Source organism: Syngnathus scovelli, chromosome 7 (genome assembly GCF_024217435.2).
Source record: "Syngnathus scovelli strain Florida chromosome 7, RoL_Ssco_1.2, whole genome shotgun sequence".
In the NCBI taxonomy this organism is placed as follows: domain Eukaryota; kingdom Metazoa; phylum Chordata; class Actinopteri; order Syngnathiformes; family Syngnathidae; genus Syngnathus; species Syngnathus scovelli.
The window spans coordinates 19,182,371-19,203,853 of NC_090853.1; the positions used below are offsets into that span (position 1 = coordinate 19,182,371).

The 21,483-nt window shown below is 47.8% G+C and overlaps 3 long non-coding RNA genes across 4 annotated transcripts in view; 1 reads left to right on the top strand and 2 right to left on the bottom strand.

Annotated features, from left to right (window-relative positions):
- Positions 1 to 21,483, top strand: part of LOC137840466 (uncharacterized) — a 38,358-nt gene that overhangs the window by 8,438 nt on the left and 8,437 nt on the right. For both annotated transcript variants that reach the window (XR_011087129.1, XR_011087128.1), the window contains exons 2-4: positions 8,605 to 8,682; positions 10,131 to 10,311; positions 14,568 to 14,644. This is a non-coding gene — a long non-coding RNA (uncharacterized lncRNA). The remainder of the gene's footprint in view (positions 1 to 8,604; positions 8,683 to 10,130; positions 10,312 to 14,567; positions 14,645 to 21,483) is intronic.
- Positions 7,026 to 7,673, bottom strand: LOC137840487 (uncharacterized). The gene is made up of 3 exons (XR_011087164.1): positions 7,537 to 7,673; positions 7,199 to 7,304; positions 7,026 to 7,062 (listed from the first exon to the last, which is right to left on the bottom strand). It is a non-coding gene; the product is annotated as an uncharacterized lncRNA (long non-coding RNA).
- LOC125971924 (uncharacterized) lies at positions 10,382 to 12,639 on the bottom strand. The gene is made up of 2 exons (XR_011087127.1): positions 11,518 to 12,639; positions 10,382 to 11,433 (listed from the first exon to the last, which is right to left on the bottom strand). It is a non-coding gene; the product is annotated as an uncharacterized lncRNA (long non-coding RNA).

Here is a 21,483-nt window from a genome sequence, read left to right on the forward strand (position 1 = left end):
GCGGACGGCCTCTGCGGGGGGTCAAGAGCCAACAGCGAAGTGCTAATTCACACCACACTACATTCTTTTGCTAATCAGCGTTGCTACAGACACAATCCCCCCTCCCTTTAGTGTAGCAACGCCTCTGTAACCAGGGCAACCATAACATTAAAAAGAGGGGCACGTGGAGTAAAGACTCAGAACTGATGGAGGTTGTAACTGAGATTGCTTGCTCTATCGTTCTCCTCGCGAGTAAACCTGTTCTGGTTGTCTTCTCCTCTTCATTCCAGCGAGTGATTTAATGTCTAATCGTATTTAGACCCAACACTGGGGGTCTGTTAAGGTAGTGTGGCAAATTTGAACAGATTCCCTCATTCCTAGGCCAAATTACAGGGGGGGAACATATCCTCACGGCGGCCCCGTGAGGATATGTTCCCCCCTCTTATTTTGAGAACGGTGAGTCTTAGACTCCAACTGTTTTTTTTTTCTGTCTTCCTGGGGGTCTGCTCAGGTAGTGTGGCAAATTTGAACAGGTTCCCTCATTCCTAGCCCAAGTTACAGGGGGGGAACATATCCTCACAGGTGCCCCGTGAGAATATGTTCCCTCCCCTTATTTTGAGAACGGTGAGTCCTGGACATCGACTGGCTTTTTTTCTGTCTTCCTGGGGGTCTGTTCAGGTAGTGTGGCAAATTTGAAGAGGTTCCCTCATTCCTAGGCCAAATTACAGGGAGGAACACATCCTCACGGCGGCCCCGTGAGGATGTGTCCCCCCCCCCCCCCCCCCCCTTATTTTGAGAACGGTGAGTGCTGGACTCCAGCTGTTTTTTTCTGATGATTTGTGCAGTGATACTGTTATTACTGCACTTTATCAATGTCTTTGGCCTTATTTTGGTCAAACAACTTTGTTTCTTAATCATGTCATGCGGTCGCGTTTATTTTTCCAGTTTTTTGTCTCGTCGATTGTCGTAACTTTACTTCCGGTTTTATTTTGTCATCCCTTCCGTTTCAGTTCGTGTTTCCTTCCTCGGTGTTTGGTTGTCTTGTCTTCCCTGATCCCGATTGTGTGCACCTGCGTAATTGACACTAATTGTCATCACCTGTGTCCCCGCCCTTTTGTGTGTATTTAGTCCGTGTCTTTCCCTTGTCTTGTGCCAGTGTGTCTTGCCTCGTCCCGACCACCAGCGATCCCTTGATGTCCGAGCTCTCTGTAAGAACCCTCCTTTTTGTCTCGCCACCGAGCGACGCTTTTGTTTGTGCCTTGGTCCCCATCGCCTTTTTGTCTCGCCCCAGTGCGACGCCTTTGGTTGGTACTTTTTGCTACGTGTTTTCCCTCGTAAGAGGCGTTTTGATTTGTACTTTTAGCCTTTTGACTCGCCTCAGTGCGACACCTTTTGTTTGTACTTTTTGCCACGTGTTTTCCCTCGCAAGAGGCGATTTGATTTGTACTTTTGCTCAGTGTGCTTGCTGGAATAAATCCCAGAAAGAAACGACTCTGCATCCGGGTCCTCCGTCTTGTCCCCTGCCTGACAAATCATATATCATACATCAAAAATAATGACTTTAAACTTTATTAAGAAAAAAAAAAAATATATTTTTTAAATAATAAAATAAAAAAATAAAAAAAATTAATTAAAAAAAAGCAAAATGGTCATCAAGCAAGCTTCAAATATTTAGCATTTCATTTCTGTACATGTACACAAAAAAGAGCCTTCTGTTAAGGATCGGACAGTACAGCCAAGTGCGTAGCGACAGACTTTATTGGAGAAGGGGATGATGGGAACAGCTGGTGCTGGAGCGGCGATCGGGCTGGAGAGGACAAACGATTCTGCGGGGTTTCAAATAGTCAAGCGAGTCAGTATCTCCGGGACTGATGAGCGAAGCAGCATCAAGGGACAGACTGACACTCGGGTCTGCGCTGGCGGTGCTGATATAGCGCTGTCCATGAACCCGTGGCAGGTGACGGTGATTCCGCTGACAGGGGGGCGTGGTCCTGTCGCAGGTGGCACCAGCACTTGACAGAACCCCCCCCCCCCCACAAGGGACGGCTCCCGACGTCCCCAGGAACCGAAAACAACAAAACACAAAAAAAAGGAAGGCGATACCCCGGGCGGCCAGATGGAGGGGTCAGCACACCGCCGAAACGTCCGACACCTCGCCAGACGCAGGATCGACGGACGCGGGGGCAGAAGACCCCGGTACCGGCGGGCAAGACCTCCCCGGACCCTCACCCCTGGTCCCCTCGTCCCTCCTCGGGCGCCCGCGCCGAGGACCCGGTTGGTCCGGATGGCAGCGATGGAACTCCGTGATGAGCGAACGGTCGAGTATCCAGCGGCTCGGAACCCAGGAGCGGTGCGCGTCGTCATAACCCTCCCAATCCACGAGGTATTGGAGGCCACGACCGCGCCGCCGCGATCGGAGCAGGGAGCGGACAGCGTAAGCCGGACCCCCATCGACGAGCTGGGGCGGCGGCGGAACGGGCGCCGGCGCCAACGCGCTCTCATGGATGGGCCGCACACGGGACACGTGGAACGTGGGATGAACCTTCATGGAGTCCGGAAGGAGCAGACGGACTGCGGCCGGGCCAATCACCTTCAGAATAGGGAACGGTCCAACAAAGCGGGGCGCCAGTTTGCGGGATCCTGCTCGCAGCGGCAAATCTCGCGTCGAGAGCCACACACGCTGCCCCACTCTGTACTCCGGAGCCGGTGTCCGTTGCTTGTTCGCCTGGCGGGCGTAGCCTGAAACAGAGCGGAGAAGAGTGACCCGGCCCCTCGCCCAGGCACGATGACAACGGCGGACACAAGTCTGGGCCGACGGGCACGCCGCACCACGCTCCTGGTGGGTGAACAAGGGTGGCTGGTACCCGAAGACGCAGTGGAAAGGCGAAAGTCCCGTGGCCGAGCTGGGGAGGGAATTGTGAGCATACTCCACCCAGGGAAGCTGTTGGACCCACCTGCGCTGGTCCCCGGCGGCCATGCATCGGAGAGACCTGCCCAGTTCCTGGTTCAGGCGCTCCCCTTGACCAGTGGACTGAGGGTGAAACCCCGATGAGAGGCTGGCCGTGGCGCCGAGGTGTCGGCAGAACTCCGTCCAGAAGGTGGAAGCGAATTGAGGACCTCGGTCCGACACGATGTCCTGTGGGAGACCGTGGTGACGAAACACCTCCCGCACCATGATGGACGCAGTCTGCTTCGCAGATGGGAGCTTAGGCAGAGGGATGAAATGCGTCATCTTGCTGAAACGGTCCACCACCGTGAGGACCACCGTGTTTCCCTCAGAGGGGGGGAGGCCCGTGACAAAGTCGATTGACAGGTGAGACCAGGGACGCTGGGGAACCGGCAAGGGTTGAAGCAGCCCGGCCGGAGGACGAGTAGACGACTTGTAGCGGTTACAAATTGAGCAGGCTCTGACGTAATCGCTGGTGTCCACTTGCCAGGTGGGCCACCAGAAACGCTGCGCCACCACGTACCTCGTGCGTGCAGCGCCGGGATGACAGGCCAGGCGTGAGTCGTGCGCCCATTGCAGCACGGACGATCACAGGCCTTCAGGGACGAACAGGCGACCCTCCGGGCAGTTGCTGGGGCCGGGTTGATCGCGTGATGTGGCTTCCACTTGGCGTTCGATCTCCCATGTAAGAGCCGCCACCCGAACCGAGCTCGGGAGGATAGTGGGAGGCGGACCCTGTCCCTCCTCCCCACCAGGAAACAAACGCGACAGGGCGTCCGCCTTCGCGTTACGGGAACCCGGTCTGTAGGAAAGAGAGAACTCAAACCGGTCAAAGAACAGAGCCCACCGTGCTTGTCTCACGTTCAGTCTCTTGGCCGATCTCAGATACTCCAAGTTGCGGTGGTCGGTCCAGACAATGAACGGAGTGGTGGCGCCCTCCAGCCAATGCCGCCACTCCTCCAAAGCCAACTTGACGGCGAGGAGCTCCCGATTACCGATGTCAGAGTTCCGTTCTGAGGCTGACACACGGCGAGAAAAGAAGGAGCACGGGTGGAGACGATCGTCTTGGCGGCTACGTTGAGACAACACCGCCCCGACACCCACGTTCGAGGCGTTCACTTCGACCACGAACTGTCTGTCGGGATCGGGAACTCTGAGGATGGGAGCGGATGTGAACCTCCTCTTAAGCTCCTGAAATGCCTGTTCCGCCCGTTCTGTCCATTTGTACGGGGAGGCGGGGCTGGTAAGGGCGGTGAGTGGCGCGGCCGCCGTGCTGTATCCACGGATAAAACGGCGATAAAAGTTCACGAATCCTAAGAATTGTTGCAGCCGCTTGCCTGGCTCGGGAACAGGCCATGATGTGACCGCCTCCACCTTCCCAGGGTCCATTTCGATGGATCCCTCACGCACCACGTAGCCGAGGAATTTGACAGAGGAGGCGTGGAACTCGCACTTCTCTGCCTTCACGTAGAGCGAATTCTCTAGGAGGCGTCGCAGCACCGCCCGAACATGCTTGATGTGCTCAGGGAGCGAGCGGAAGAAGATGAGGATGTCGTCCAAATAAACGAACACGAATTTGTCCAGCATGTCTCGTAACACGTCGTTTATCAGGGACTGGAAAACCGCTGGGGCGTTGGTGAGCCCAAACGGAACCACCAAGTACTCGTAGTGTCAGCTCGGGGTGTTGAAAGCCATCTTCCACTCGTCTCCCTCCCGGATGCGGATCAGGTGGTAGGCGTTGCGAAGATCCAGCTTTGTGAAGATGGTGGCACCCTGAAGGCTCTCAAAGGCGGAAGAAAGAAGAGGCAGAGGGTATCGGTTCTTTACAGTGATCTCGTTTATTCCCCAGTAGTCGATACACGGGCGGAGCGTGCCCTCCTTCTTCTCTCCGTAGGTGAAGAGGACGGCCGTATGATACCGGCTGCCAGGGACTCCCGGATGTATTCCTCCATAGCCCGGTGCTCAGGATCGGACAGGGAGTAGACGCGTCCCTTGGGAGGGAAGGTGCCGGGCAACAGCTCGATGGCGCAATCGTAGGACCGGTGTGGAGGAAGAGAAGCGGCCCTGGCTTTACTAAAAACATCCTTGAGTTCGTGATAAAATGCTGGGACAGTGGAGATGTCGGGACTGTACCTGGGCGGGGCTCTGCCGAGTGGGCTGGTGGCCGCCTTCAGGCACACTCGATGGCAGCGTTCGCTCCACTGCTGAACAACCCCCACCTCCCAGTCCAGCACCGGGTTGTGCTGCCGCAACCAAAGGTGCCCCAGTATGAGCTGCTGTCCTGGGAGGGAAAGAAGAAAAAACTGGATGGTCTCGTGGTGATTGCCGGAGAGCAGTAACTTAACTGGTTCCGTCACGAAAGCCATCTCGCCAATCAGACGGCCATCGATGGCACGCGCGGGAATGGACGGGCTCAGAGGGAGGAAGCCGACACCCCACTGACGCGCCAGGCTAATGTCCATGATGTTCCCCTCCGCGCCGGAATCCACCAAGGCCGCCACGTTCTGGTCGCCCGCCGCGAGCTGGACGCGTGCCTGTAGCATGAGCGTGTTGGGGCTGGAAGAGCCGGTGCTGGTCGAGCTCACGCGGATCCCCCGACGCCGCGTGAGCTCCGGCCTTTTAACGGGCACCCCGCCACCCGATGACCCCCCTCCCCACAGTAAAAACACAAGCCCAGTGAGAGGCGTCGACGGTGCTCCTCCGAGGGAACCCGAGCCCCTCCCAGATCCATGGGCTCGGCGGCGGGTGGTGTGGATGACGGGTCCCCAGCAGACGGAGGAATGTGACCACACGGGTTCCGCGGGGACCTCCTCTCCCGAGCGCGCCGCCGCGTCCGGATCGCCGGTCTACTCGGGCCGCCAAGTCCATCGCGCCCTTCAGGGTTCGCGGGCGATCGTAAGACACCAGTTCGTCTTTCATATACTCAGCGAGGCCGTTTAGGAATGTGCTAACGAGCGCCGGCGTGTTCCATCCGCTGCTGCCGGCCAACGTCTGGAACTTAAGGGCGTACTCCGCGACCGATCGGCTACCTTGACGCATCGTCGCCAGTTCCTCGGCGGCGTCTTCGGCGGCGGATCCCAGGTCGAACAGGCAGAGCAATTCCTCCGCGAAGGCGTCGAAGGAATCGCAAGCTGGGGCCATCCTTTCATATTCGGCCAGACCCCACAGCCGCGCCTCGCCTGCGAGGTGGGTTAGAACGAACCCGACCTTGGCTGATTCTGACGCAATCGTGACGGGATGGAGGCTGAACATTATGCGACAGTTGGTCACGAATGCCCTCACGTGCTTGGGATCGCCGTTGAACTTCTCGATGTTGCCGAGGCGGGGCTCCGGGACGTCCACGAGCCTCCTGGCCTCGGCAGACGGGTGGTGCGGGGGTGCCGTGACAGCCGGGGACGCAGCCACCGACAGTCTCTGGAGGGCTTGGGCCATCTCCTGCTGCTGTAGCTGTTGTTGCTGACCAACCTCGATCAGGTGCCGGATGTCGGCGGACAGGCTGCTGATGGCGGTCTCGGCTCGCTCCAGTCGGCTCAATGCCGTCTCGTCGTTCGCTGGCTGCATAGCGTTGGTCAGTCTGTACTGTTAAGGATCGGACAGCACAGCCAAGTGCGTAGCGACAGACTTTATTGGAGAAGGGGATGATGGAAACAGCTGGCGCTGGAGCGGCGATCGGGCTGGAGAGGGCAAACGATTCTGCGGGGGTTTCAAATAGTCAAGCGAGTCAGTATCTCCGGGACTGATGAGTGAAGCAGCATCAAGGGACAGACTGACACTCGGGTCTGCGCTGGCGGCGCTGATATAGCGCTGTCCATGAACCCGTGGCAGGTGACGGTGATTCCGCTGACAGGGGGGCGTGGTCCTGTCGCAGGTGGCACCAGCACGTGACACCTTCGGTTGGAGGCTCCCCGACACATACAAGATGGAACCACCTGCAACACTCGTCACACTGAATCTGGTAAACAAAAAAAAAAAGCAAGATCATACAATGCAGCACATTTACAATAATTTACAACGAATGTGTAATTCAATATATTTCTTAATCATCACATGCATTAGTTAACAAGACCTGACATAATTACCCATCTGTTGTCTGTGTCATGCTTCCCCACAAACAAAGCACAAGTCAGATAAATCATCTGTGAAACCAAAGACAGAAGAATTTCTATCGTTCTTCCCTGTGTAAAACTTAACTGAGTTGTATATAGCATTGATAGCACAGTCAGGACCATTCTTTGGGTTGGCAATAACATCTCTTGGGTGCATATTACTTACCAGTCTCTAATAGAAGTGTGGTGGCAATTTGCAGCCTGTACCTATTTATATCGTGTGCCATTGCTGAGAAATCTATTTCTTCATTTGAAAGAAGATGTTCTGCAAACTGAAATAGACAATGTCAGATGTTGACAGTGCATAAAGAATGTCTTTAATGTTTGCCATCTTTAGCCTATATATCGTACAAAAAATTCTGCTGTCAGACAATAATTTGTTTTAGTCCTTTGTTGTATGAACTCTAAATTAGTTGTTTTTAGTTTTGAGTAATGTTTGATTAAGTTTTTGCATAATTGAGTGATATGAGTTTGGTAAATATAGTCTGTAAATCAAATGCATACTTTCAAAGCAAAGACACCACAAGAGGTTGAATCTTGTTGCCTGGGATGGGGGACAGTGCCACAAGTCCACCTGGAAACATTGCACCCTTTGTTGCGCATGAACGCCCTGAAATATAAGAGCCAGCACATAAACACAAATTTCAAGTTTTATCTGGCAATTACATAATTTGTATTGATAAAAACAAAAACCTAGTCCACTTTCAAAAGAAAGCGCACATCTTCAGTTAAATGTTGATATTACAATAGTACTCTGACTTTTAGAAGCTGTGCTTGTGTTGATTCCAGGCATTTTTTAATGTCCATTTGAGACTCACCAAGAGGATCAAGCAGTAAGGACCTTTTTTCTCCTGGCATGATTGCCTATATTTTAAACACAAAATATGAGGTTTTATTATTCATATGCATTAATTATCAAACATTTTGCACATAACTATATATTTTTTGCTGTAATGTTACTCCCTCTTGTGGCATTAAAACATTTCTTTACCGCCAGCTTCCAATGATTATGCTCATTGACAATGCCAACAATAAGTTTGTATTCCACCGGGTTGATCTAAAAATAAACAGAAGAAAAAAATACGTCTGTCAATAATTTCAATAAAATGTGTAAAGAACAAAATTAATGCCAATTGAGTTTTTTAATAAAATTGTTATAATGTCTTAATAACGTTGTTGGGCCACTAATTGGCCCGACAACAAAATTAAGACATTTAACTTCTTAACTTCATTGCTAATTTTGCAAGATATAATTCAATAAACAGTACTAATGAACAAACAAGAATACTCTTTTTGTATTGTTTACATACCCACTCATTAATGTCAACAGACATCGCTGGCCAGTAATATCTCAGAGAGATGCTGTGTCTTGTTTTATTTTGCCCGGCGTGTGCCCCTGCTGGGCTGGCATGAAAACTCTTAAAAATTTCATTTGCCTCTTCAGCACCACAGACAACCTTCACTTGGACTGCCTGATCTGTGCCTTTTTGGCGGCAATAATACAGCCGCGTTGCTTTGTACGTGTGAATATTGGTCGAGGCGAAATGTTAATGTTTAATTTCATTCCTTTAGGTTCCACGGTGTTTGTTGGCTGTAAGTTTTCGACTGCAAGAAGAGGCTCGTATCATTGACCAGGAGCGAGCTACAATGGTGAGTAGCCATTTCGTCCTCCATTTATGTTAAACACTTCCTATTTCATGTCTAACAGTACTTGATTTAACAAATAACCATAAATTTTACCAATAACCAATTTTGCCAGGGAACAAAAATAGATTAAATAAACTAAATAAGTCTTCTTCCCATTAAATAAATCTGAAAAGTCTGTCTTGTAACTCTTCAAACAAGTAAAGTTTGCCCATTTTGTGCCGTAGATTTTGTGTCTATGCCTAGTATTTATACAAAATCATAATTTAAACGACTTCATTCCTTCATTCACTTTGGAAATTTGGAATTGCAGCAAATCGAATTTTGCCAGGGAACAAAAATAGATCAATTAAACTAAATAAGTCTTCTTCCCATTAAATAAATTAAAAAAGTCTGTAACCAGTCCTTTTCAAACAAGTAAAGTCTGCCCATTTTGTGCAGTAGATTTTGTGTTTATGCCTAGTATTTATACAAAATCATAATTTAAAGGACTTCATTCCTTCATTCACTTTGGAAATTTGGAATTGCAGCACATCAAATTTTGCCTGGGAAGAAAAATAGATTAAATAAATTTAATAAGTCTTACTACTTCCCATTAAATAAATTAAACACGTCTTACTTATTCCCACTCCTTTTCAAAAAAGTAGTTTAAAACACTCAACCTTTAACCCTATTTATTCACCTTCTAGGCTAAGTGTTAAAGGCTAAGTGTTAAAGGCTAAGCGTTAGAGGCTAAGTGCCAGAGGCTAGGCGCCAGAGGCTAGTTTTTGTGGGCTGAAGTTTTAGTGGGGTTAGTGTGAATACAATCCAAAAGAATACAACAGAATACAATACAATAGAATATAATACATAGATTACATTCAATAGCTCTTACTACTTCCCATTAAATAAATTAAATACGTCTTACTTGTTCCCACTCCTTTTAAAAAAAGTAGTTTAAAACGAGGGCCCTTCACTCAATCTTTAACACCCCACAGAACAACACGCTGCCGCACAGAATAACACAATACCGCACAGAACAACACAATACCGCACAAACAGTTTTAGATAATATTACGTCACAGTCATGTGACGCGGACATGACGTCAATAGGCAGAACTCACGGCAAAATTATAATCCGTGGGCGTGGCTTGCAACAGGAAGTAGGAAAGCGGCAATGCTGGCAAACAAGACACAGTAACACGACGACTAACAGGACAAATATTTTTGTTTTCGGCTTGCAACTTGACCATCTAGAGCGTACAAGGTAATTACAACTCATTGTTTTGAAAAATACGTTTTTTTGTAGCCCTGAAAAGCGAGGGAGTGTGGCGTTTGAGAGGAACGTCGAACTCGGCGTCTGCTTCCAGCCACAGACGCCAAATTTCGACGATTATTTCGACTGGTCAATGGTTGTAAATTATTACGTTGATTAAAAACTTTATTTAACTCTACTCTTAACTTTGCCGTTTCAGATATGCGGGTATTACATCGCAGGCATGTGCCGCGGAAATGACGTCAATAGGCTGAACTCTCGCCAAAATTCAAATCTGTGGGCGCAATGGCCTTGAGCGAGACAACGGATACAAACACGACGATTATCAACAGAAATATCTTTATTTTCTGCTTGCAAGTGGACCGTCTAGAGCGTACACGGTAAGTACAACTTGTTAGAGATTTGCTCACTCCAACTTATTTTGCAAGAACCAAACAGGAGACAGGCAAGTTCTTTTAGACACCTGCAGGTGGAGAGTCCATTCGTCGCTGTCTGAACAGCGATTATCGAATGAAGTCTAAAAGTCTCCTCCCTGCAAGGGCATATTTATTAGGAGGAACAGAGTGGGGGTGGGAGTGGACAGGTTTGGTGAACCCCCGGCCTCTGATAAGATCAGAGCAGGGGGTGTTTTACACTATTGTGGGAAACAGAACAACTTTGATTGCTTCCCCTGCAGCTGGTCAATCAAGCAGAGGAAGCAACCACTTCATCTTACTCTGCATTGTGAGGGCCAGACGTGATTGATTTAATCATTACATTGTGAGGGCAAGACATGATTGATTTAATCATTACAGTCTACATTCCAACATAATCATAGGATCAAACTAACCTGAAAACCCTAACATCTCCCTCCTGATTTATCATATGATTATGCCACCCCAAACAACAACGATAAGCAAGAAAAAAAAACATATATACGTATAATGAAGAAAGTAGAATGGTAAAAATAAAAACAACAAACAATGATAGCAACACTTTCCAGTGAAGATGAGGCATTACCTCAACACCCCAGATCAAACTTATTGTGTAAGCGAAAAACCTGCTGGCCAGATGTTATTAGCAGGAAAATTCTTACACGGCCCCTGTGCCACAGGCGACCAGAATGCTATCAATAAAAACAAAAAGAAAAACACAGAAACAGTATATCTGAGGGAAGAGCGCAAGGACAACTTTGTCTCCGACGGACCATACTTTATGGTCATCTGGAACGTTTGCACCCCAGACAGGGTCATGAGGGTCAAAGGTTGCAACTGCTCTGCGTCGAGTCCAGAAGAGTTGTGTGCTCCTGTCAGCTGATGATGTCATATCCTGTAGGTGTGGTCTGTCACCCACACTGGTGCACACACTCCTGTCCAGTTGGCGGGCAGCATCGGATAAACCACCTTGGATGTAACATGTGTAATTCACTCCAGCTGGTCTCTCTGTGTAGGCCACTTGTGGTATTGTTCGTCCTTTAACAGTCACATTGAGATTTGCCCAGAAGTGTTCATCATAGGCACCGTCTGCAAGTCCAGAGTGGGATGGGTCGGCATCACTGATTGTGACTGCTCGGCGTTGATATCCAACTCCTCCCATGGATGCCATACGTTTCGCTTCAGTGACATTCATTGCTCTGGCCTCCAAGCGAACTTGCGTGGAGGAAGGGGGGAGTTTCGAACACACATAGCACGCCTCCTGTGTGTGAGCTCTCACAGTGAACCTGAGGGTTGTCCACCTGTGAGGGGGAGAGATCAGGCGGCAGTAAATTTGCATTGGACACATCTTTCAGTTTGAGCGTCCTGATTAGATAATCTGCCCAGGACTGCTCTTCATCTGTTGCTTGCAACTCTCGTAGTCAATTGTAGTGCCCATTTAACTGGCAAATAGGAGTTTTTTTTTTTTTTTTTTGAAACAAGCTCTACAAAAAAAAAAAAATGTTTGTTTTGTTTTGAAAATGTTTGGAATATGAATCAAATCCATATGTTGTATAAAGCTGACTGACCTGCCCCACTATCCCTCCTCTTGAGCCATGTGACGCGCACCATGGCTCAATATTGCAGCCCATTTGCATAGGTTCTTTGGTAGGGTAGGTCATTTATAGATGCCATTCTCTAATCATGCCCCTGTTTTGACAACTAGCTTAGCAAGTAAATGGATGGCCTCCCCGAATGGGGAGCGACTCAGCTAGCAAATGATTAGACACTTTCACTTTGTTGTAGTTTCTTTAGTTAGTATGATTTAGAGAATCCATATGTAGTAAAGTTTTGTAGTACTACATATGATTTCATCATCATTTAGTTTGACTTTCTTTCCAAAACGCTTCTTAATTTCTCAGTTCACACATCTTCTACATGTGTTACTGGTTCTCCAGTTTTTTTTGTTTTTGTTTTTTTTTTAGTTAATTATCAATCCAAAAGCTACGTGTTTCTTTCTAACATTCAACCTGCTCAAAATCGTTCTTTCATCAAAGTCGCTCTACTAATTTTCCATAGTAGTCGCCAACAACTTCAACCATTCAACCTTTCATTCAGGCAATCATTCATCAATGCTCATCATATGTATCTCACACAGTCTCCAAAAAGGAGTCTTCCTATCACATCGGTCCCAATTCATCCAAGCTCACCACACAACACTCATATATCACTTTCAACTCAGGTTTCCTGGTAGAACAATCCACCAATTAAAAAAAAAACTTAACTAAAACAAACAATTGGCAAATCAATCTGAATTTTTTCCTTGTTTTTAAATTTGAAGAACTCAATCTCTCAGATTTAGCTTGCATTTAGAATTTTGTATAATCTTATAACACAACCAATCAATTATTCCTATTAAATGTAGCATTGCAAAATCTTAAATTCACAATTTAGCTTCTTCCAATTCCTGAAAGCATGTTCTGTCATTTTTTTTTCTTCGAATTTCTCATGTGGGCTCGACACTTAACATGCACTAGTGTGGATTAGTTTCTGCTTGCAAACAGATTTCTCTCTTTTTCCTCTCATTTTTATCTTTCAAAATCATTTCTGTTCTGCGGTGCAAATTGGATAGACCACAGTCTAGCAAATTTTTTTTTTATACTAAAACTTTAGCCAATGTTCATCATTTTAACACATACGCACACACATGCACAGCTTTCGCACGCAAAAGGTAGTTCCCAGCACCAATGATTCGTCACAGGCTGGCCATTTCCTGTGGTCGATCATGAGCTGGTCCCTCCCATGCACACGAGGACAGCACATTCTAATTTTATTTATTTATCTTCTAGAAGCAAGTTGCATTTCTTTACCACTTGAACTCTCAACTTCCTTTCTACTCCATACTTTCTCTTCCACTTCGGCATATATTGCATACAATTAAGAAATCTACTTGCCATGAACTTCTCGTTTTAAAGAAGAGCAGAGCAAGAGATTTACCGTTTTTATTTCCCATATTAATTCTAGTAGTTTTAGGTTATACAATCTCTTTGTCTCAAAAATATTATTATTATTATTATTATTATTACTATTATTACTTATTTATTTCTTTGAGGATCCTCAATGCAGGTTTAAATTGACCTTTCAACAAATTACTAGCCTGTTTTTTTTGCCATGGATCAACGCTAGAACTGCTTCTTAGTCAATTTATCCTACCAGTCACACACTCAATCACACAAACTCCAGCGCTTTTTTAGGTCTCATGGCTCGGACAAACCAAAGCCGTATCTCATAGCTCGGATAAACCAAAGCCGAATCTCATAGCTCGGACAAACCAAAGCCGAATCTCATAGCTCGGACAAACCAAAGCCGTATCTCATAGCTCGGACAAACCAAAGCCGTATCTCATAGCTCGGACAAACCAAAGCCGTATCTCATAGCTCGGACAAACCAAAGCCGTATCTTTAGCGCTTTAACTTACTTGTCCCCTGGTTCGTTGCACCGCCGGATCCCGTCAATCCACCTCTGTCAGACGAAGGCAGACCTAAGATGCTGGCCCAGCGAAGAATTCTCTTCCCAGGACTTTCTTTTCCAGGTCCTCCTAATGGACGCTGGCTTGTCGACAATGCAGCACGTCCTCCTTCGCCGGTCAGATGGTGGGTATGAGGATCCCGGGTTTCGGCACCAAAATGTTAGAGATTTGCTCACTCCAACTTATTTTGCAAGAACCAAACAGGAGACAGGCAAGTTCTTTTAGACACCTGCAGGTGGAGAGTCCATTCGTCGCTGTCTGAACAGCGATTATCGAATGAAGTCTAAAAGTCTCCTCCCTGCAAGGGCATATTTATTAGGAGGAACAGAGTGGGGGTGGGAGTGGACAGGTTTGGTGAACCCCCGGCCTCTGATAAGATCAGAGCAGGGGGTGTTTTACACTATTGTGGGAAACAGAACAACTTTGATTGCTTCCCCTGCAGCTGGTCAATCAAGCAGAGGAAGCAACCACTTCATCTTACTCTGCATTGTGAGGGCCAGACGTGATTGATTTAATCATTACATTGTGAGGGCAAGACATGATTGATTTAATCATTACAGTCTACATTCCAACATAATCATAGGATCAAACTAACCTGAAAACCCTAACACAACTCATTGTGTTTAAAAAGATTTACGTTTGTGTAGTTTGCGTTGCGTTGTATCTGTGAATGTTGGTTGAGGCTAAATGTTAATGTTTAATTTCATTCCTTTAGGTTCCACGGTGTTTGTTGGCTGTATGTTTTCCACTGCAAGAAGAGGCTCGTATCATTGACCAGCAGGAGCTACGATGGTGAGTACCCCTTTTGTCGTCCATTTATGTTAAACACTTCCTATTTCATGTCTAACAGTACTCGATTGAACAAATAACCATAAATAAATACAGTGTGGGCAGTCAAGTTAACATATGTGATTATCCTGCCTAATATGTTTATCACAAATATGTCACTAATCACTGATATGTTTATTTGTTTATCACAACACCTTTGGACCTTCAGCAATCAATTATTTCCCTTCATCTACATAGAGACAGAACAATGGTGTCTTAAACATCTCATTCATTTCACCAAATAACTTCACGCAGGTGGATAACGGCCGTCTCGGTCACGCTATGTTGCGTGATGCAGTTTTGAAGAACCAAATGCATTTATTCAATGAATAAGTCATGCTAGATCTATGTTTATGATGTTGTAAGTTATGGTACCGATTGAAGTTGAGTCCGAAGCCAGTGGAAAACAGCGCTGCGTTTGTGCTCTCCAGGTTGTTAGGTTACGGATTTTAGTTATTGATCTGACTCCAAATTGCGATCAACACTTAACACATAAATTGTCCTAATCCACACACTGGCGCACCTAACAATTTTGCGTGTTCGTTCTGTCAAAGAGAAGACCAATCAGACCAAATTTACCAATTGTTTATTCCTGACAAAGCGCATTAATACAGGCCTGGGTCCCGGGTCCCTCACACTAAAACTCGTGCTTTTTTGTGACCACCAAAAGACGACACATTCTTCCGGGTTGCCCAGTTTTGAAGAAACACAATATGAATATTAAAGCATGCAAAATATTGTGAGATGATTGGTCGATGGCCATCTCCTCTCCGTCTAGGTGTCGCTGAGGTCTGGCGGTTGGGTTTTCCCCGCGAAGCCTGACCACATAGACGTGCTGTTGTTCTCGTTTCTCACCGACCTTGAGGTGTTCTCGTCCGGTACTCCCTGTCTGGGCCTATTCCACAACACCTCAAAGAATACAAGTTCATGCAGTTTGCCTGCACATTCTTCGCCACCCACCAATCCACACGAGCACTCCAATACTAGATATTAATATGATTATAAGTTTAACACAACCTTAAAAAATATGTTTGCAAACTCCCGAAAGCACATTTCCCTTTATTCCCTCTCATGACCTCATTTATTAGGTCATCACCCGTTACCCTAGCAAACAGCTACCAGCGCGCTGTCGATCCTTCCTTCCCCCCGCGGCTCATGTTGAGTCACCAGGGTATATTGCAATAATGGAATACAACAACAACCGCATAGCATCATAATTGTAGTAAAAACAGCCACAGCAACAAGCACAGACATGATGAGCCCTTTCCAGTTTCCGAACGTTTTCATCCAATCAGACCAAATATCGGTGTGTACACCTGAATGATCTTTCATCTTTTTGTTCAGTGTCCTTAGTCCTTCCAACGCCCTGGTCAGTCGCCCCCCTGGTGCCGTGTTGTTTGGGATGAAAGTACAACATGCATCACCAAACATTCCACATACACCATGTTCCTTAGCCAATAGCATGTCCAACGCAATTCTATTTTGGAACGCCATTAACGACGTTGCAGCCAATTGTTCATGAACTGCGGCAAATGATTCAGCTGTATAATAATCGTTGGACATTGTAATGAACGTAATTAATACGGTCTCCATTTTTATTGGGGGTGATCCATAGGAAGATACTTTCGAATCCCGAGGCCACTTTATACTCATCTGGTACACCCCGGGGCACTCCTATAGCGTCAATATATGTTGGATCGTCGTCGTTCAACCACGGGGGCAAAACGTCTCTTTTGGCTCGCTTCAGGAGCTCCGCCAGTGGGGACTCCAGGTCCCAATTGAGATTCTGTATTTCAATGGCGACAACCACCACAGGCATTATCAAAGACACGAGGGCACAGATACCTGATGCATTCTTCGGCAAGCGATCATATAATTTGTCATCACCACACCACAACCAGATGTCTGCACGAGAGAGAGGAGAGGTTACATTCAGTGACAAATTGACTTTGCACCATGTAGGATCTATTGTCCCAATACTTATGCCGGTTCCCTTTAACTTTAAACATGTCATATTTTGTTGAGTCACATGGTTGTCAAAAATGGGCTTTCTTTTTTCCAAGCCTACGACTGGGAAAATATCATCATAAATTAAACAATTACCACTAGTACTGGGCTGGGTCAACACCTGTAAGATACAAGATGATTCTACTGCCGCTGGTACGATGTTTAACACTACTCTTGCCTTAAGACAGACCACACAATCTTCACCAGTAGTATTAGCAGCTTGTTCTGCCATCAAAAGCCAATTATTATTTATAGCAGTGACTCCCGTGGTGATCCTAAACCAATCATCTACGCTCCTGACTGCTTTCGCGAGGATTCGAGGGTTTGTCGAGGGACTCAAGGATAATTCTTGTTTGGCATCCTCACCTTGACATAGGAACACCTGCCAATACGGGTATCCATACATATATATGTTTAACTGGAAACCCCAGCATCCTATTGTGCGGCTTCCCAAATGCAAATCGTGCGAAGTATTAACCCACAAGGTGATGCCTGTCTGCGTTTTTTCCCCTTTTATCATTTGCTGATGTTGTTTCGCTTGAACACTAGTCCCCCATGACTTATACCAATCTTTGGTGTCCCATACCAAATTTTTCCAACACCTGTTTACCAACTCGTTGGTCAAATACCACTCATAATCCCGATAATCTTGTCCTCTAATCTGCTCGTTTACCAAACTATCAAACGGTATGGTAATTTGTATTGTAACATTTTTAGGGATGCAAACCTGGATCCCCATTTGAATGATTGAACCAGTACGCAGAGTCCGCGGTGTGTCTGAGTGACCCCAGTCACCACTCGTCTTTTGGACCGGATGTTTAAATGGTACTCAGACACATTGTAATATGTTGTGGGGCACCCTGTTCCATTACAGTACCACAACAGTTCCTTGATTGGGGCGGGGTTTTTCAATTTATCGTTCAACCTCCCTTGACTTACCTTCACCGCCATCTGCGTCATCTGAGTGGATAATTGTATGCCGTGACTCTCCAATGCCCTCTCAACCGAGAACAAACCAAACTCATTCCCTAAGCATTGAGAATAAAACAACCACATTTCTCCATATGTTAACTTCTTTTGTCCATGACATGAAGCAACAACAAACTGTCCATCTTCTTTACATTGGTAAATACATGTCCCTTCTCTATCTGGTGGGGCTAAATCCAATACTTTCTTTACTTGTTGAATTTGGTTCCTCCACACCCTTCTCTGGTACTTTTCCAATTTGTCATCTAATGTTTGGTTTTTCTCTGTCCAATTAAACAACGTGACATACGTTTGCCAATTTTTGCTGTCACATCTCTGTCTCAAACCTCCCTGTTCCTCTCGTGAGAGCTCTTCTGTTGTGTTCACCTCAGCTTCATAGACTACTTTTCCTCTGCATCGGTATTGTCTGTAGGTGGGTGAATTTTGAATCTGGGACGTTTTCTGCTGGATGGTCTCATCAATTGTCATCAATGCCCACACAAAAAGACAACTTACACATAGCACTCCTACTAAAATTAATTCTGAAAATTCTGAAAAACCTTTCCTTTTCCGTATTGCTCCTTCTGCAACGAATTTCCAGACCACGTCCGAGAGTCTGGGATGCCACCAACTCTGGAGATGGGTCATCATGGCATGGTGGCCCACATGGGAAGGTGTGTGTGCCTGTGCCAGGACCTCCGCCATTAGCCTTCCTTCCGGAAGAGCGGGCTGGCCTTTGGGTCTTACCCACAAGCCATCTGATCGTTTGACAGCCTTTGCTGCTAGCCAGACTGATTTTTGTTCCGGGGACGTGGCATCCTGGGCGGCACACAGATCGGCATGTGAGAGCGACAGAGGCAAACAGGAGTCGGGGTGTTCCCCGTCCACAATCACTGGACCGCGGGACACCATCATGTCCGCTGCCCCGCCGTACCCGGCCGTCTGTTTGGCCAATTCGTCAGCCGCTTGGTTTCCCCTGGCCACTAGGGTGTCAGCTTTGGAGTGACCAGGCACTTTGACAACGGCCACCTTGCTTGGGTATTTCAACGCCTCAAACAGCTGCAACATCAAGTCCTTGTGTGCAATCTCCGGGCCTCTGGCCGTTGTGAACCTGTTCTGTAGCCACCCTACCAGATCGATTAAGCCCGCCGACACCGCATAGGCAGAGTCAGAATAGATGGTCACGGCTTCCCCCTTACACTGCCGTAAGGCTAACACCAAGGCAAAGACTTCTGCCGCCTGGGCTGATGGGCGGGTGGTGAGCTTCATCACTTTAAGAGGCTGGAAGGAACCATCCCTCCACTCGACCGCGGCCGCATGGAGGGAGCCTTCTTTGTCTCTCCAACAGCAGCCATCTGTGAACACCACCCGACCGTGCCCGAGCGGAGTGGAATGGAGGTCAGGTCGGACTTTTGTCACTGTCTGGACCTTTAATGTACACTCATGTGGACCCACCAACAATTGATTGGCCATGTTCACTCCGGAATGGACATAGTTGACATTTGGAGCAGTCAATATTTTCAACAACCGTGTTTGTCGCAGCGGAGTCAACGTGAATGCCGCTGACGCGACAAATGAGGATACCGCATGATCAGTTAACACATAGATGGGATGTCCCATGACCGTGTGGGCTGTTTTGAGTAAGATCTTCGCCAGGCCAGCAGCATTTGGCATGGTTCAAGGAGTTCCTTGAGGACCTGATTGAACAAACCTGGCGAGTTTTTGAATCCCTGCGGCATGCGAGTGTATTGCAGTTTCACTCCATTGTAGGTGAATGCGAACACGTGCCGCACTGAGGGGGAAAGCGGAAGGCAGAAGAAGGCATTGGCCAAATCAATCACTGTGAACCACTGGTAGGCAGGGTTCAATGACGCTAGGATCCGGTGCGGGTCCGGCACAGGAACAACAGGAGTGATGGTGACATCATTTACTGCTCTTAGATCATGTGACATGCGCCATGTTTTCCCATCTGCTTTCTGCACTGGCCTCAGCGGGGATTTCCATTCGGAACACGACACTTCCAACACCCCTGCGTCCCAGAGGCCACACAGAGTGTCTTCCATGCCTTGGTCCGCCTCTTTCGGCCAACGATATTGAGGCCGTTTGATAGGCTGCGTCTCATCCATTTGGAGATCAGTAGGGGCCACCGAATGACAAAACCCGACATCAAATGGACCCTGGGACCACAGTGTGTCGGGCAAGGCCGCCAGCATTACTTCAGCGTCCTCATGATCAGTTAACTCCCTACCGTGTGTGCGGGACACCAACATCATCTCCAGCAATCCTGTGTCTGCCATGGGTTGTTTAATTTGGTATGCATTCTGAGACTCAGACCAGTACAAATTAGGAATGTGAGTTTTCCGCCAATCGGTCTGTTGCAACAACTGCTTGACCATTGAGCCCAATTGTCTGGCCTCGTGTCCTGGGGCAAGAGCCAGCGAAATGTGTGGCACCCCTTTCTCTGTCATTTTGAGCCACTGCATTTGTTCATATGTCAATTCAGTTGCCGCTGCGACTCCCTCTTTACCAATCAAAATGCATGATGAAGTTAAATCCCACACGTGCCCTTCAATTTCTTCAAACAAATCCCGATATACATCATCACTTTTTCGGTCATAATATAGAATGCAATGCAAAGGATCAACAGGTGGGTGGTATGGCGCCAGTGAGCAGATCCAGGGCTTCCACAGTAGGTCGAGAACACACCGCCACCAGCAGGGGTCTCTGGCTCCAGCCTGGCCCAGTAGATGGTTGCAGTTTCTGCTTCTGCCGGTAGGGGCGCCATCAGCCACTGACCATGTTGTTGTAGCTGCTGTGAGCACTGGATGCTGACGCCATCTGGAAATTGAATAATCACTCCCTCTGGCCCACACAGAATTCTGGCTTGAACGGCTGACAGCAAGTCCCTTCCCATCAAATTGATCGGAGTGTCTGTGGAATGGATGTATTTGTGCCACAGTCTACACCCTGTCCGGGTGATCACAGTTTCAAGTGGTTTGGTAAAAGGCAGAGTACGTGGTTGTCCCGGGAAGCCGACTAAAGTTGTTGTTTTCTTTGACAGTGAGGATACAGGTAGGGCAGTGTTTATTGATGAATAAGTTGCTCCTGTGTCCACCAGCATCTTTACAGGTTTTCCTTCCACTGTCACATGAAGCATTGGCTCCGCCGGGCCACTGCTTTCCTGGCTCCCCGGGCAGCCCTATTCAAATTGTCTACACCAGAGATCATCATGTTGGTAGTACTGACCTCCATGCGTTTGTGGCTGTTGCCAGGGCCGTCCACCGGATGGAGCTGTTCCGCCTGTTGCATTGGCGCCCCGGGTTGGTATGGCGGGCCTCCGGCTGGGCGGGTGGCTCCACGCGGTCGATACTGTGAGCATTCTTTTGCCCAGTGGTCGGTTTCGCCGCAGATGAAACATGCGTTGGGCGAATGGGGTTTGTATGCTGCCCTCCCCGGGTAAGCAGGTGCACTCCCTCCCCGGCCTCTGTATCCGCCCCGGAACTGGCCCCTTCCGCGCCCCACCACCTGAGGAGCCTGTGACATTTGCATTTCCTTTTTCTGTGATTTAGACTGTTTAGCTTCACCATGCATTTTTGCCAACTGTAATTTCAACAACTGTTTAGATAATGCGTCTGTCCCGTTTTCAACTTTAGCTTGTGACTCAGTGAACATTCTGCAGTGATGCAAAAAATGACGTTTAAATCGTTCTTCGGCACAAACCAGAATGTCAGGATCTGACATTAGCTGCTTCTTCACATCTGGCGGAAGTCCATCCACCAGCGCCGTTCGGAAGAGCACCTCTGCCTCGTGCGTGAGAGCCGGATGGCGAC